Here is a 16,994-nt window from a genome sequence, read left to right on the forward strand (position 1 = left end):
CTCCGAGTCTATGTACTTATAAATTAAGTTTACTTTTCTCCCATATTTTTGATGCTGCAGTTTTGACTAGGATCCGTAAATTCATTTTAAGTATTTGTATCGTTGCTACGCATGAAAAAAAATTAACTGTTTTTTCTATTTATAAAGATATGGGAATTAGCGCATATTCAACGACATGGATAAAACGGAAGCACTGATTGCCTTGTGATTTAGGCGCACATTAAAAATTATTATGATAAGATATTCAGATGACAGAGTACGGTCTCCAAGATAACTAAAAATTGTTTCATCTCATTCTAATGTGCGAAGGTTAGGTCAAGGTCTTTAAATAATTCATTCTATGTCATTCAATTTCACATTCAGATAAATTCTTAACTGTACAATGCCTCGTTGAGATTTTCTATAATCTTTCAAAAATCTTTCTATTAAATTAAAGTACGGTAAGAATGATATGAAGGATAGTGCAAATTTAGGAAGTTTGTTATAAAGAAAGAGTTTCTTGTCAAGAGTTTTCTAGCAAGTTGACGGCGTGCAAAAACGTACCTTACAATTAAAGCGTTAAGTCCAAATTGTTAGAATTACTTAAGTTCAGTAGCAATTATCAATTTTTTTTCACTTGGAAAATTGTGACGTATATTGCATTGCACTAGAATGATTTTGAATGTTTGAAAGATCCAGTTGGTACTTTCTGCTTAAAAAACATTATAGAAACATTCTATACTTTCAATTTGTGATCTGATAGGTGCTCTGTTAGAAATCGAACTAACAGAATTTACAGGAGATTTCAAAATTGACCTGTAGTGCCTTTTTTTCTGGCCTCCTAAAGTTAACAAAGAAAACCCTTCAATGCCTAAAGTGAATACTTGCTCGATATTATCAGGTTTTGAATAGCGATTTTTGCTCTTTTCTTCAGCTGAAAAAAAAATAAAATTCGTTGTCATTTTTTAAATTTCGCAAATACTGATTTTGCAAATAAAGATTTACTTGGAAGGTTGAGGAAAAATTTAAAATCATGGAGTTGATTTGTGCTATATCGCACCATTTTCTGAATCCCCAAACAATTGCGAGAAAGAAAAATACCTTTTGACTGTTGAGTTGATAACCTCTGTCACTGTGCTCCATTCTCCCCACTCCATTTTCTCCTTTTTGTCGTTTATTTTGCATATTCCTGGATACACTTCATCAGTTTTCATTATTCCTAATTAGTTACGGTTAGTAATTTAAAAAAAAAACAAAGAGAAATCTGGGTTGACGTTTAATTTTTTATCTAAAGCGAATCTTCATTTTTTTTAACCATAACTGGCTTTGAATTGTAATTCATGAGAGTTGTTTAGTTAGATTTACGTACAGATTTCTTAAACTACAAAAAAGTTCAGGATCTTTTCCGTTTTTGTCCCCCCAGTACGTCGTGCACCCCAATAACCGAGCACTTGTCATTACATAGTAAATCATCAGGTAATAATATGGTACGTTCGTCTAGGGGTTGCAAATAATAAGCACCCATTGAGCTGGTGGGCACAAACACAAATGATCCAAATTATCCAAAATTTATAATAGTAAATGTGTTGGATTGCAACAATTATCACAATTTATTTATGCGACTGTAGCCCCGGATTAGATCAGCGACACAACACAGGTACGAACAACCTCACAAAGGGTCACCTTCAGCCTGAACTTAGGGTCTGGGATAAAGCTCGTTCGTGCCTGTTTGATCCTACTCTCAATTTTGGTTTGCTCTATCGCGTCAATACTAGTAGTATGCTTTCTCCGACTGACATTGCGTATAGTTTTGTAGGATCTTTTCCGTTTGTGCCCGCAGCTTGGTGGGTGCATATTTTTGCAACCCCCAAACGCACTTGCCATATTTTTACATAATGATTTATCATCTATTGACACGTGCTCTTTAACTGGGGGAAATATAACGTAACTGTTACTCTGTCTCTGCATTTAGGGTTTTCCGGATTTAGAGTTCGGTGTGGCCAATTCCTAAATTTAGGTATGTTAAGTCTGGTTCATATGACCTGCTGGGCTTATTCACATGACCGCGATTTATGCTTCCAACTGATTACGAAAAGGAAAAAAAACAACAGTGATTTTCAACCTATATTGAATAATAAGATACGGTCTGGGCGTTTTAGCGCGTAATCTGTGTCTGTTCCATGTCAAAGCCTGCTTAGTCTTGTCCATATCATTTTTCCAACCACTTAGTCTGAATCTCAATAAACACGACCTAAAACCATATTTTTTGGTCCAAGGACTAAATTCTTGGAAAACGTAGAAAATTTACTCTCCAAAACCGGGTCGAGAAAAAAATCGGAAAAATATGTAAGATAAGCGGAGAAAATTTAGTTTTTTCACCGCAAATTTCGTACATAATTTTGCAGTGAAATGCAGTGAATGCGGTGAAATTATGTCAGTTCACCGCTAGAGTAAGTGGTGATCTTACAAAAATTCACCACAACTCATCGCTAAAATATGTACTATCACCGCCTTTACAGTTTTTCGAACCTCTCACCTCCCGCATGTCATCCACTTCTTCTTCTACTACTGCGCCATCTCTCACTAATTTCGAGTATTTTGTTTTGAATATAAACCAAATTCACTCTACTTTCTTTAAAACATGCATAATGAATTTTTGTTAAAATTTTAGATTTTTAAAGGTCAAATTACATATTTTAGCGCTGAAATGTGGTGAATTTTTTTAAATTCACCGCTTACTCTAGTGGTGAAATTATATAAGTTCACCACTTAGAAAAAAGTGTCAAAAAGATCTAAGAATTAGGGGTTTTCCGAAGCGGTGAATTTATGTAATTTTACCGCTAAAATCAGCAGTGAAATTATGTAATTTCACCGCTAATTTCAGGAGCGAAATTATGTAATTTCACCGCTACCAGGCGATAAAGGTTTTTTTCAAGGCATTCACCGCCTGATATATGTAATTTCACCGCATTCACCGCTTACCTCACAAAAATTTCCTCATTCACCGCTTATCTTACATTTTTGCGTTGAATGCCCGGGTCAACGATCATACAAATTTCTTTGATTTCGTACTAGGTCATATATGATTCTTAGTAACCATACTAGTTCATATATGATTTGTATGAATTCTTGATAGTCATAGAAGGACCATATATGATTTCCTAGAAATCAAACAGCGATCGTACAAAAAATTTCAAAGACTAAAAACTGTATAATTTTGGTTTTCTATTGAAGTTGAGAAAATATCTTGGAAATCTTACAAGGTCATAGATGAAACATAAAACATTCACTGGTGCCACAGATTCCCATATTGTAGTCACAGGATTTATTAAGTTATTATATCTTATTTGCAATCCATGTTTGATTCTTTGTGTGTGTTAAAAGAAGAACTTTGTGGTTTCAACATATTCAGAAAAAGAATTTGAGTTTATATGCGAATTTTTTCCTGTTGATTTTTTTATAAATGGGCATTTATAAGCATAAACTGGCTTCAAATTATGTCAAAAATTTTGTTATCTCTTTGGACTTACTCATATATTTAGTGCCCAACTTTGCAAATAATATTGTACCTTAGGGTCTTTTGGCGGATCACAATGTGATGCCGGGGAATCATATAGGTGATGCCCTACCGAATAAAAAAGACATAAATGGTAAAAACTTGTGAAAGTTGGATGTAAGATACTTGGTATTCGTACTAGGATTTCTTTGGTAATCATACAAGGATCATATGTGATTTCTTTGGTTTCATACAAGGATCGTACTAAGAAATCATGTGTGGACATTATGAAATCATATATGATCCTCGCATGAAATCAAAGAAACTTCAACCCGAGTGGCAGTGACACCTCGACCCGGGAAGGCATTATAGTTGAATTAAAACCTTTTTATGGAAAAAGAGCCAAACGATTGAAGTGCATCTCGTTCCTGCATTTTCATCATCGGTTATTTGTTTTTCAACTCCTCGTTCGCGACAACGTGGCACAAAATCCCTTTCCATTCCGACATAAATACAGCTGCTATCTTCAACCAATTCGGAACCTTTGGAGAAAATGTCACCGACGTTCAACTGACAAACTCTTCTGTAGCAGATGTTGAATGACTTGCATTCTGGTGTAGTAACACATCTTTGACTGCAGGCCATGCGAGAGGCAACTGTTGTCTCTTCAAGTACCGCAACGCCTGTAATCTTAGACGAGAGCACGATGTGTTCAAACACTAGTAGCCTAGAAAAAAAACATGGATTTTAAGCGTCAAATCTTTATGAAACACTTAGAAAAAATGTTTCTGGTGTAGAGTGACAATAGTAACAAACATTTCGAAGTTATCATTAAGTTTTGAAGTTATCAGCTTTATCATTAACATTTTTATTACCAGTTTACTAAATTGGACATTTGGGGATGTTTTTCAAAAAACGTTCTTCAAAAACGTTCTTCAAAAGGGATGTTTTTCAAAAAAGTTGGGGATGTTTTTCAAATGTTCATGGTCTCTTGATGAGGAGATGGCATACAAAATAATCTGAAAATATTCAGAAAGCCAAGATTTTTTTGGTCTATGTTAGGGATTTATCGATTTGATGTTGAAGTTTCCCCTGCTTTGAGCATTTTTTTTATGTGACAGCAAAACAGTCGAAGAAAAAAGAAAAAATAAATAGAAATATCAGTTTTTATCTTTTAAGAATCATTGAAAACAGTCCGAATTTATTAACTAATCTTGGAAAATACAGTGCCATAATCTGAGTTCTTGTATAAAAACGAAGGAAACAGAGAAAGCAAGGGTACCTCTGATACCCCCAAAAGATACGCAATTAAAAGTTTTAATGAACAAGGAGGCTCGTTAATGTGTGTTCGCATATGAAGTTACGACCCTAGCTGATTTTTGACTTAGTGTCAAAAAAAGATGGTTGAGTTTTGAAAAATCGTTTCACACCCAAACTACTAATTGAATTACATAATGCCATGCCTCATTACAGCACTCATGAGACCTGCCTGTAAAAAGACTACGAGAAAAAACAAATAACATAAGAAGAGCTAAAAAACTAACGGAAAAACTAAATATCTAAAATCAAAAGCACCTTGTAAACAACGTCAAAATGCAATCAGAAAAACCCTTTAATATCATTAGCTGCCATCTAAATTTTGTTTTTTTTTTTTATTTCAATTGATATCTAAACTAATTGACCAAAATTATACTGAACGATCTACTAAGTTCACTTGGTACTCATTTGAATATAATTAGGCTCTGTTATTACGCGATTGCGGTAAAAGAAGAGAAAAAACACGAATATTGACCACTCATAAAACATTTATGAAAACGCATAATGTCTTACAAACAAAACATCACTTATGACATAATATCAAACCAAAAGTTTCTTTTTTCGAAATACAATATTTTGAATGGGATCTCACATTGATGAAAATAGAATACAAGTTGACGAAACAACAACAAAAAAGAAACAAAAAACTTCAAAATTAACAAAAAACAAAAAAAAGAGAACGAATAAAATCATTAACTTTAACACTCTTCTCAATGAACTTACTGCATAGAGTAATATCATTCATTCAATCTTCCATCAGAAGCTTATGAGACCTCTCAGCATTTTACCTAAATGGATGATTTAAGGGCACGATTACAAAAAGAGTAAAAAAGAGCAAAAACAGTCAATTCTAAAAAAATGAGACAAAAGTATCGAAACCATTTAAAAAAATGACTTTTTTATTGCAAACATTTCTATTTTCAATTAATTCTTCTTTCTCTAACTATAAGACTTCAGAAAATCAACAAATACTAACAAATATTTTAGAAGCACGAAATCTTTGAGCAAACCCGTTGAACCAATGACAATAAAGTCAATAGCTTCCAACGGAAATCAGTAAATACGCTTCTTTATGCCTCAATGCAAAGAAAATAAATTTTTTGTTGTTGATCAGTCATCAATAGGACGTCAGAAAAAATCTATATGACTACGAAAACAATAACAAATACAGGCAAAAAACAAAAATTCATTAGAAAAGCTTGAGAAGAAAGTGACATAGCCATAAAATCCGAAAGATCTTCTATGAAAACTTTTATCATGATTCTTTCAACGTCTTCTCTGAGCCAATGGGACATATCAATATTATTCAATATTATCAATATTAGTGATAAGATTCAAAAAGGAAACAAAATTATAATAAAAATATCCAACAAACAAAAAAAATATTTGAAAACTCGTTGCATCGAAGTCATAGAACCAATATCTGAAGATAAAACAGCTAATCAAATAATTCTGTTTGCAGCCAAAAATTTGCGGGATCTGTCATTACTAAGATCGACTCAGAGCTCGTATAAATAGGTTTAAGATCGGCTAACGTTCAGAAACAGACGAAAAATTCGAAATTCGAATTTAAATTCTTAACAGCCATTAGCCGTCCGCTCAAAGCACCAGATAGGTTGGTTCACTTAATGCTCTTTAGGAAGACTATTGCATTTTTAGTCAATTCTTCTATGGCAATGGTCTTCAAAAATTTAATCAATCGCAAACAGAAAATCAAAATGTCTTTAAAAGGTACGAACACTCAGAGTCGAAGCCAAAAAAATATGAGGGACTGCTTGAAAGCTAATTTTCTGAGCATTTCGCATCGTTTGACCGTAAAAAGGGTTTGTCATTAATGGAACCTCAATATGATGGGTGACTATTCTCTTAGTGACTTAAAAAATGTACAGTTTTCTCTAACAAACAGCTCTCAAATAGATTTCGATTTTTTTATAGTAAATGTCCCTATGAGACCAGAAGTAGTCGTTTTAATCACTTTCGTCTATTAGGAACACCAATTTGAGGCATTTTGTAGGGTAAACGATAATTTTGAAATAAAGATTTATACAAAATATGTTAATTCGAACAAAAATTACGCTAAAAGTTAACAAAATTGAAACAAATATCCCGTGTTCACATGAAATTTTAAACCTCAATAACTAGAAAAAAACGAAATTCGAAAAAATACGTTTAGTTTCTAATTCTGCGCTGGACGAGCTTTTTAATGATACCACTCACACTTCTCTACAATGAACATATCGGTCGGCCAAAATTGTCTGATAAAAAATCCATTTGAGTATATAGTTCCTCCCCCAACAAGAGGGGGGGGGGGTCGGAACAAAAATTCATCAAAAAATATTTTGCAACCTTTTTTGCTAATGATGTTATTGTTTTTTTATGTGTTTAGTGTCTTCATCGGGTGCTATAAGCATAAAAAAGCTGCACTTTCTTTTTGAAAAGTTCTGTCATTTCATTGAATTGTGTGGGTTATTGAACTTTCAAAGACTTATTTTTAATCGTTTGCAAATAAAATTCGACGTTACGAAAAGCGCTAACCAACCTATTGGCTCGCGGAAATCTAGAAACAAGAGGCGTCAATCCATTGCAAACAGTCAAAATAATGAAAATCAGATATAATTTCCATAAAGATGAGGTAATCATTTTCGCTGAATTTTCCAAGTAGAAATTGATTAATATTTCATTACTCTGATACTTCATGCATTAACAATGTTCAATTCAATCCCCAATTTTACAGTGATATTTAATTCGTAAAGAGAAGTAACAGCTGCTCGTTGAAAAAACAGGCAGCTCTTGAAAGAAGAAGTATCAACTTTCTCCCAGAAATCAAGGAAGAGATGAGTTTTATCAAAATAGGAAGTAAGCTATGATCTGAGATCTTTTTGTCTGAACGTATCCCCAGATATTTGTTGACGTTGTGCTGGTGTTAGCAAACAATTCGGATAATGCTTTCACTCAATGTTAATTGAAACTCCTAAACAACTGAAAAGTCAGGCAAACAAAGTCTTCTTTCAAAAGTCGTTGAAACAAAGTTACAATGCTACGTTAGCTGTTCGGAACTTTTCAAACAAAGTATTAAGTCATAGGAAGTTTTTTATCATTATTTGCAACAAACCATAATGTCGTAGTTTATTCGTAAAAAAATGCAGAAGAAAGCAACGAAAATATCAGTGAAATTACAGAATACTTCTATTTTTCAGTTCTCACGTTCAATCAAATTACGAACTGATAAACAATAATCCGTGCATTATCCTCGTTTTTTAAGGCCCGATTAACAATTGAAATTGGCTCCAAACAATTTTTTAATTTGCAGGTTATTCTGTAGTAGGTTATTCTGTAGCAGCTAATTCTGTAGTCAAGCAGGAGGGGAACGGGTAATATTAAGCAGCAGCAAAAACATTACTGTTCACCTCCTGCTGGACTACGGAATAACCTGCTACCTCTTTCTATTCAGTAGTCCAAATGGACTCTCGCTACCTACTTTTTCTGCTATAAACATCAAAGAACTTGGACGTTTTTTCATCGAACATTTGGTAGGAGCAAACACTACGATAAAAGCGTAATTCGAAGAGGTATTGATGTTTTCAACATTTACCAAAAAATCTTCCCATGTAATTAAGCTACATTAAAAAGAAATTTTTGAGATTTTTCTTTTGACAGTTTGTTGCTAACTATAAAAATTATAATTTCGATAAATTTCATGGTGTGACCTCAAATTTTCCTGACTTCATAAAAGCAAAATTAATATATAAAATTTAGATTCGTTAGCATTGATAATTAATTTAGTTTCTCTCTATACTTAATGATCGGAAACTTACTTTATTTCTTTTGAAATATATAATTTTTGCAATATCCTAATAATTAATCATGTAACATTATACCTGTAAAATACACTGCCTTGAAGTTTACACTAGTCTGTAAATACTCAGGAACTTCGGTGTTTCTTTTTTTAAAAAATCAATGACTCTTTAAAAGCTTCAATCAGATAACATTTCAAAAATTTTTTGTAATGAGAAATTAGACAAAATTTTACATACTTTAAATTTACCCAGTGCAAAGCTTTAAATTTACCCAGAACTAACGGCAAGCCAATATAAGTACAAGCTATTTATCCTATTTTTCGCGCGCTATGTATGACCAATCTGCTCGATATATGTTCTCCTTTTCACACACAACGTAACACGATTTCGCACTATAATCAGCAATTGAAACTAAATTAATTCGCGTTTTTAAGCATAACTGTGGTTATTAGAGCTTTATTTTTACTGATAGTACGTTTCTACTACTTTTTTTACTATTTATTAAAGGGTTTTACTTATTAGAGGGTATTTTTTGTTCGAGGGTAATATTACTTATTAATACTTTGTTGCTACTTATAGCACTTTATTTCTGTTTATTACTACTTAATAGTACTATTTATTACTACTTATTAGTACGTTATATTACTAGTTATTGAAATAGGCCAACCCCTTATTGATATAAGGCAGTTTTTGTGGCGCTGAGACGTACACCATGTATATAAAATTGCTTGTATTTATATCAGTTTAAAGCGTTGAAAGCTTCAATTAAATTTTTATTAAAGTGCTTATTACAATGTATTCAATCACTTTGCATGCTCGAAAAACGCAAATTTAATTAGGCTTAATTGCAGATTAGAGATGCTTTGAGTGCGAATAATAGATACCATAAGTGAGCGGAAACGTGCTGCAAGACTTGTCACCTGTTTTACAATTTTAAAGCATTTATGTTTCGCAAGAACAGCGCAACTCCTTTTCAGAAAAATATGATACAAAGGATATCTCCTAATTTCGTTCAATTTATGTACTTAATTTTCGAGCGGTACTTAGGCGGTACTTTTTACTTAGGCGGAAATTTTTGGCCTCTGCGGTGTTGTGAACGTTTTTTAACTCTGAGATAATCAACTCATTTATGTTTATGTGATCACAGCTCACCTGTTGAGACAAAATTTATTTAAAAATAAATACTTTATCTCTTCGCAAAAAAGTTGCTTCAGCTCAAAAAGAATATGATTACAAAATTATTAGTGAGTGTTCTCATTGAGAATTCTCTCCGAGCGAGTCAATTTTGTTTCCTTTTCCTTTTCTCGATGTTGACTTCATTATCAACTACTTTGAGACAAATCAAGTTTCTTGTCAAGAACCTAACGATTTGACTCGTTTTGAAATAATCAGAGACGAACATGACCGGATAGCATAAAATTTCCCTGTTTGGGCGAAAAGTGAGCATATATTCAAGGCTTTTGAACGTTATACTACTGCAACAGTGTTCTGTAAACTGCAAAGAATAACAGTCCAGAACCAGGAAAAAAATACGACGAAAATTATAATCAGAGAGCTAAGTTTGATCCCGCTTCGAGGTGTCACCGCCATTCAACGCAAAATTATGTAAGATAACGGTGAATGCGATTAAATTACATAAAATCACCGCTTAACATAGTGGTGAACTTACATAAATTCACCACTTCGAAAAAGGTATTCAAGTTGTGTGAGAACAGCAGTTTGTTCAGCGAAGTTAAAATACATTTATTAAAAGATGAACGGAAAATTTACCCACAAATAATCAAACATCTTTTTGAAACTTTTTTGAGCGTTCATTTTAAGTAATTTCACCACTAGAGTAAGCGGTGAACGTACAAAAAATCACAACCTTTCACCGCTAAATTTTGTAATTTCACCGCTAATCTTACAAAAATGCTAGATTTTAGTGAAAAGTGGCGCAGTGGAAGAAGAAGTGGCTGACGTTGAGGAGGTGAGAGATTCAAATCCATGCAAGGATGGGAGCGTGTAGTAAGCGGAGAATTGTGATGCAGTTTTGTAAATTCAGCGCTTACTCTAGCAATTTCACCGCAATCACCGCATTTCACCGCAAAATTATGTACAAAAATTGCGGTGACAAACCAACTTTTCACCGCTTATCTTACATATTTTTTTCAATTTGTTCTCGACCCGGGATTGGAAAAAAATCTATTTTAAACGTTCGAAATGACCAGTTTGTGTTTTTTGGAATCTATGAATATTTCGGTATGTTCGGCTCTGCAGGATTCAGTACGTACAGTTTTCAATGTTAAAAAATGTGTGCGTTTGGTTTGATAACGTCAGAAATTAAATATGTATTTCGTTTTCTTGCAAGTGAAATTGTCCGTTTGTTGGGATGAAGACGTATGAAATCAAAGACGTATGAATTTTTAATAAAAAAATATGCATTTGTAGCTCGCAAGAATTTCAAAGGTACTTATTAGAAAAATTTTCGATGATTGTCAAAATTTATTGATTTTTGGCAAAACTTTTTGATCGTTGACAAAACTGGTTGAACAAACATGAATATATCAATTTTTTTAAAAAATATGTAGTTTTTGTTTATTTTCTCTATTGTATTAGTTTTGTTGTGCAAGGGCAACATTCAATTATGAAAATCTCATTGACGTGTTATGTGCAAAATATTAAGCAGTCGGTTTTCTAATGAGTGTTTGTGGTTTAAAAAGCATATAACGACGCTTCCTTGCGTTTAAAACTGAACATACCAAAATTTTCAAAAAAATCAAACCGATCATGAGAAAAACTTTCAGCACTTAAATAACGAGCATATCGACACTTTCCTAATAATTTCCAATTCCAATAGAAACGATGTAAGAGCTCCCATTATTTGATTTTTCCCTATTTCAAAGCATACAGATCGTTTCTTGAGCTCAAAACTTGACAGCTTCTTGAAGATTTTTGAAGCAACTAGAGACTTAAGGAATACTGTAGTCATTGTAAGTTTTGATAATATCGAAAATTTGGCGTATACCGTATCATAAAAGATTATATGCACATTTGGTGACCTGAAAATGGCAAGTTCGACCGAAATAACAATCATTGTATCCAACATTTTTTTCATTATGAATTAAAAAGAAACTGAAAAAAAATGAAACTAAATTCATCCATTCGCGCTCTTTTCTAGATTATTTTCTCTCTTGAGGACGAAAAAGTTTTTTGTTAATTTTGTATAATCGTTTTGATCTTTATTCAGTTTATTCTGCAATTGATTACTTTGGTAAATTTTCTGAAAATGAGACTATGACTACAAAAATTAGATAATTTTCTTATTTTTTCTTTTAAGATGGATAAAATGCAATATTAAATTTCTTTTTCAAATGAAATTTGTCTCTACTAGAAATTTTACAGTTGTAAGAATTCTAGCCGACACTTAAGATATATATATATATATATATATATATATATATATATAATGCAAGAACCTTAGGAGTAAATTGCCGAGATCTGAATCATGTCGCAAGAACCGTGCTTGATGTTGAATTATTGCACAACTCTTACTTTAATCTTTCGCACAATTATCTTAAAATGATTTTCATCCTTTTTATGTCTTGGTTACGGCGAGTCGTGATGTTGCTGAGATAAATTATAAATGCACCATTTGATATATTAATCATAAATACTATGCTTATACAGTCATATATGAATCGTGCATGATGTTGAAAAATTGCACAATTCTTACAATAATCTTTTGCACAAGAATCTTGTAATATTTTCAACCCTGTTATGTTCAACACTGTTTTTCAACTGAGATATTAATCATAAATACTATGCTTTTACAGTTTTGTCAAATTGGACCCAAATAACAATCATTGTATCAAAGATTTTTTCATTATGAAGTAAAAAGAAACTGAAATTAAATTTAAATTCAAATCATCATTTTGCGCTCTTTTCTAGAATATTTTTTCTCTTGAGGACGAAAATTTTTTTATTAATTTTTTGTAATCGTTTTGATTTTAATCATTTTTTTCTCCTGCATTTTATTACTTCTGGTGCTCTCTCTGAAAATATTACTATGTCTTACAATCAATAGATGATTTTGTTCGTCTTTTTAGATGGATGAACTGCAATATTAAATTTCTTTGTCAAATAAAATTTGTTTCTACTGGAAATTTTACAGTTATAAGAATTCTAGATGACAAATAAATTATATCTTGCGAAGACCTTACGAGTAAATTGCCGAGATCTGAATCATCTCGCAAGAATCGTGCATGATGTTGAAATTTTGCCCAATTTTTACAATAATCTTTCGCGCAACAATCTTGTAATAATTTCAACCCGGTTATGTCTTGGTTATGGAGTTGCTGCGATTAGTTCTAAATGCGACCCATTGGATATATAATTCATATATACTATGCTTTTACAATTTGTCTAAATAAATTGAGCACGGAATTAAAAAACAGATTTGTTTTGTTAACGAAACAAATAGAGTTTCAAATAGCTAACAGGTTGTCTTATCAAATCTTAAGTCATATTTTTGAAATTTGTCACTATAGTCACAAAAATAAGTTCCAGACCTAGGCCACGTTAATCCCCGCTATACAGGAAAAAGTGTTGATTGGCAGTAACAAAAATGCAGCTTTATTTCATCCAGTCTTGTGAAAAATTTTCAAGGTATGTTTTTTTTAGCTACATACATAGGCGAAGAACTGCAAGGCTTCAAGACTGTAGGATTTGAGAACTTTTCAAGTGCTAATCTCAATTCACTATATGAACACTGTTAAAAATCCGGAGCCACCTAACGGGTGAGGCGCAAGGAACTCATCTAGGAGTTTTTTGGTTGAAATCGATATACTTAGCTTAGAAATCAACGACTAGAATCATTAGAAAACACACAGTGCAATTTTAGCATTGAATTACGTTTGAATTCTGCCCCCTTTCAGCACATATCCGGGTTGCCCTTTCGTAGTTCTCAGTCAAAGCTCATATATGATGTCATACATAACGTGACGCATTTTTCCTACTACGATCTTTGTATTGGTTCATCGAAAGGGGGAAAGCCCAAAAACATCGAAAGGGGGAAAGGGAAGGTTATGACTACTCAAAATTTTGAAACCTGGAGTAAAATATGAGGGGTTTTAAAGTACACCCTCATTTTGGAGTAAACGATGGGCTAATGTTCTAAATTGTTTTCAAAATGGGGGACAATATTTGCGAGGCATGCTTTTTATGGTCAATTTTTCTTTGTGTTTATCGTGGCCAAAAATTGAGCAACAGCATATTGTAGCCGTTAGAGCTACTTTTCACTTTTATTAATAAGTAAAAAACTTTATCTCTGCTTGAAAAGGAAATTTCCTTATTTCACTCAGAAAAAAGATTACATTTTGTTTTTTACTTAGGCTACAGAAAAATTGAAGACCTAATTAATATTTTGTCTTCAATTTTTCTGTAGCCTAAGGTTTTCTGCCACAAACGACACATAACAAGGATGTGAAAGACAGAAAAGTCGTAAAAATGAAAACATAATACGCAAAGAGGTTAAAGAAATAAATGCAAAAGAAAAATATTCGCATCTTACGATGAATTAAGCAAATCAGATATAAAAATAATACCTGGCAGATTTTTTCGCAATTTCTATTGACCAAACCGACTCCAATTGAACGTCTTAAACGTGTTTGTTACTGCTGTTATTCACAAAAACTCATGTACACAGGTTCTAGAGAACGCGGAAGAAACATAACCAAATTGAATTTTTGCTTTCATCATTTTGTTGACTTCACTGTCTTGATGATTCACTGTCTTGACAAATTGTTGTTCGAGTTATAGTCACTTCTTGCTGGTTATTGGTTTAGCTGTAAGTAGTGGTTCAATTATGCATTTCGATTTTGGATTGAAGAGAGAATTAAACGATTTTAAGGAAAAACCATCTAAGGTATTTATTCAATTGCCGCGTGGTCTTATTCTAAGCCCATATCCTTAATTTCAATTTTTACCAAGCAAAGTGACCAAATATTAGAATCTTGAGACCAGAATAACAGGAAAACCTAGAGTTTTGGGGGTAAATGTTATTATTTTTTCGGTTGATTAACCCTGAAGCTTCAATTGATTTTCTATTTTAAACTCTGATCAGGATTACAAGTGACTGTTCTTTTCAGCTAATGGAAAGAGTTAAGCACTCAATGGAATGTTTTTGGTTTCCTGGAGAAAAAATCAAATTAGATGACAAAAATTGAAATTGAAAAATAGGAAACTTGGTTGTAAATATCCAGCACAATTTAGCGCTATAATCTTTCATATCCTTAACATCAGCATTGATGCTTCCAAGCCCACTTTAAATTCTTCGAGTTGGTTTTACAAGGTACACTCACAACATTAGAAACATAAGCAAAAAACAAGGTAAAAGAAAGTACTTCCGTTTCAAATTCTTACTCTAAAAACTTGAGTTCACTTTGACGCTTCCCCCCTCTTTTTTTCTCATAATGATTAGATGTCCAGTACTCTCATATTCGATTTAATAATAACTATATATGAGTCTTTTCAGTGTTTTATCTTAAAGTAACAAAAAATTACTGAAGTTGAGAAAGGTGTTCGTAATCATTGCAAAAAACTTTCCAAGAAATGTCTTTAAAGTCATTATTTCTTCTATCTAATCGTTAGTTCAATTGACCACGTTCAGAAAATTTATAGCTAATTCAGAAAAAGGGCGAGAAAAAACGAAAGGACATGTGCAAGTTTTGCCATACTGCTCATGTTCGTTGGTTAACATTTACACCTTCTACCTTCTGCTATTGATCCACAATTGGTTTAAACATGAAACCCTACACCAAAATCCACCGTTTATATCCAACAGCTATTTCCGCAATCACATTTATTGTTTTTCCTTTTTTTCATTTAACGCTTTTTCAACTTTTTATCAATGTGAAGAATCTGTGTCATAAGTTTTCTATTAATCGTTGTTTTCAAAATTTGAATTGTCTTTCTTATAACTGAACTCAATTCAAAATTAATAGCACAAAATGCATTTCATCGGCTGTTTTTCGGTTGTTATATAAAATTTACGTTATTAAACGAGGAACTTAACAATGGGATCTTTTACGTAATTTACCAGGGCAGCAAATTGAATAGCAATTAGAAAAATAAGTTTTTGAACTAACTTGAAAATATTGGACTAAAAATAAATTTTTTTAGGAAAATTCTTTCCTCATTCTATTTGATTTTTTGGTTATTCTTACATCCAAAATATACGTTCCATCTATATACCTGCAATTTCCTACAAATTTAAGATCTTGTTCTCATCATTGGTGAAATACAAATCAGAAAGTCTAATATTTTGCTGATCAAACACTTCAATTTTTTTTACAAAACGACAACATCTGATATTTCTACAGATTTAACAGTTTGTAATTTTGAGTATTGGTTTTTTCATCAGTTTAGGAGTCTCCTCTGCTCTACTCTAACTGCGACGGTCAAAAATTCCTAAAAATTGGCCAGAATCTCAATACGGTAGCAGACAGAGGGTAGCGTTTCGTTCTCATTCCTTCTGAAGAACACGTTCATCGGTGTTTGCTGAGCGGGACTGTACACGTGATCAATTGACAGGAATCTGTCATCGTCTGTGCTTGGGGAATCCCTTGATTGTGGTACCACATTGTTCATCGCCTGTTTGTCTTCCGTTATCCACGAAGTTCCCCAGTCGCTTGCCAATTCGATGCCAATCCAAAAAGCGTGGACTGGCAACATATGAATCAACAAGAACTCAATTGTAGATATCTGTCCGTCAAAATCGTCGAATAGTTTTCCGGACATGTTATGACAGTATTCCCTGGCTTCCAAAAAAGTCCTGTTCTGTTTCACCCACAAATATGAGAACAACCTTTCCTTGGCTCCCGCACATCCACGAGGTCTGCCTATCGTCGCGTTGACACAAGTCCTGAATTGTTTCACGCTGTAGGTGTCAGAGCTGTCATGTACGACTTCGTCTGATATCCATTCGCTAACTTGGGAGTACACTTGCTGGCAACTAAATGGTTCTTTTGCCCACATCCCAAGGTCATTAATTTTGGAAACACTGCCCGCCCGGTGGACTACGAACATATGTTGGTTATATCTAAACAAATAAAAAACATTACTTTGCAAATAGCTGTTTTATCAAACCAATCTCTTAGTCAAATTTTTATGAGGAAAAATGTTTCCAGTTAGCCAAGCTCATTATTTGTCGATTCCTGTTATTAATTATTTCAGAACTAGTTTGAGCAATGCTAATATGCCTATCATCGTTCTAATAAACAATTAGTAGTTCGCGGGACAACAGTGCAATCATTTACCAATTAGGTTGTCTTTCATTTATGTTATTTGGGCACTAGATTGATCCGTATTGAGGAAGATCTTGCAAAATAACCCTTTTTCGCAAGATTTTTGCAAGATCTTGCACG

The sequence above is a fragment of the Convolutriloba macropyga genome, chromosome 1, assembly GCF_964194025.1.
Source record: "Convolutriloba macropyga chromosome 1, txConMacr16.3, whole genome shotgun sequence".
NCBI classification, from domain to species: Eukaryota; Metazoa; Xenacoelomorpha; order Acoela; family Convolutidae; genus Convolutriloba; species Convolutriloba macropyga.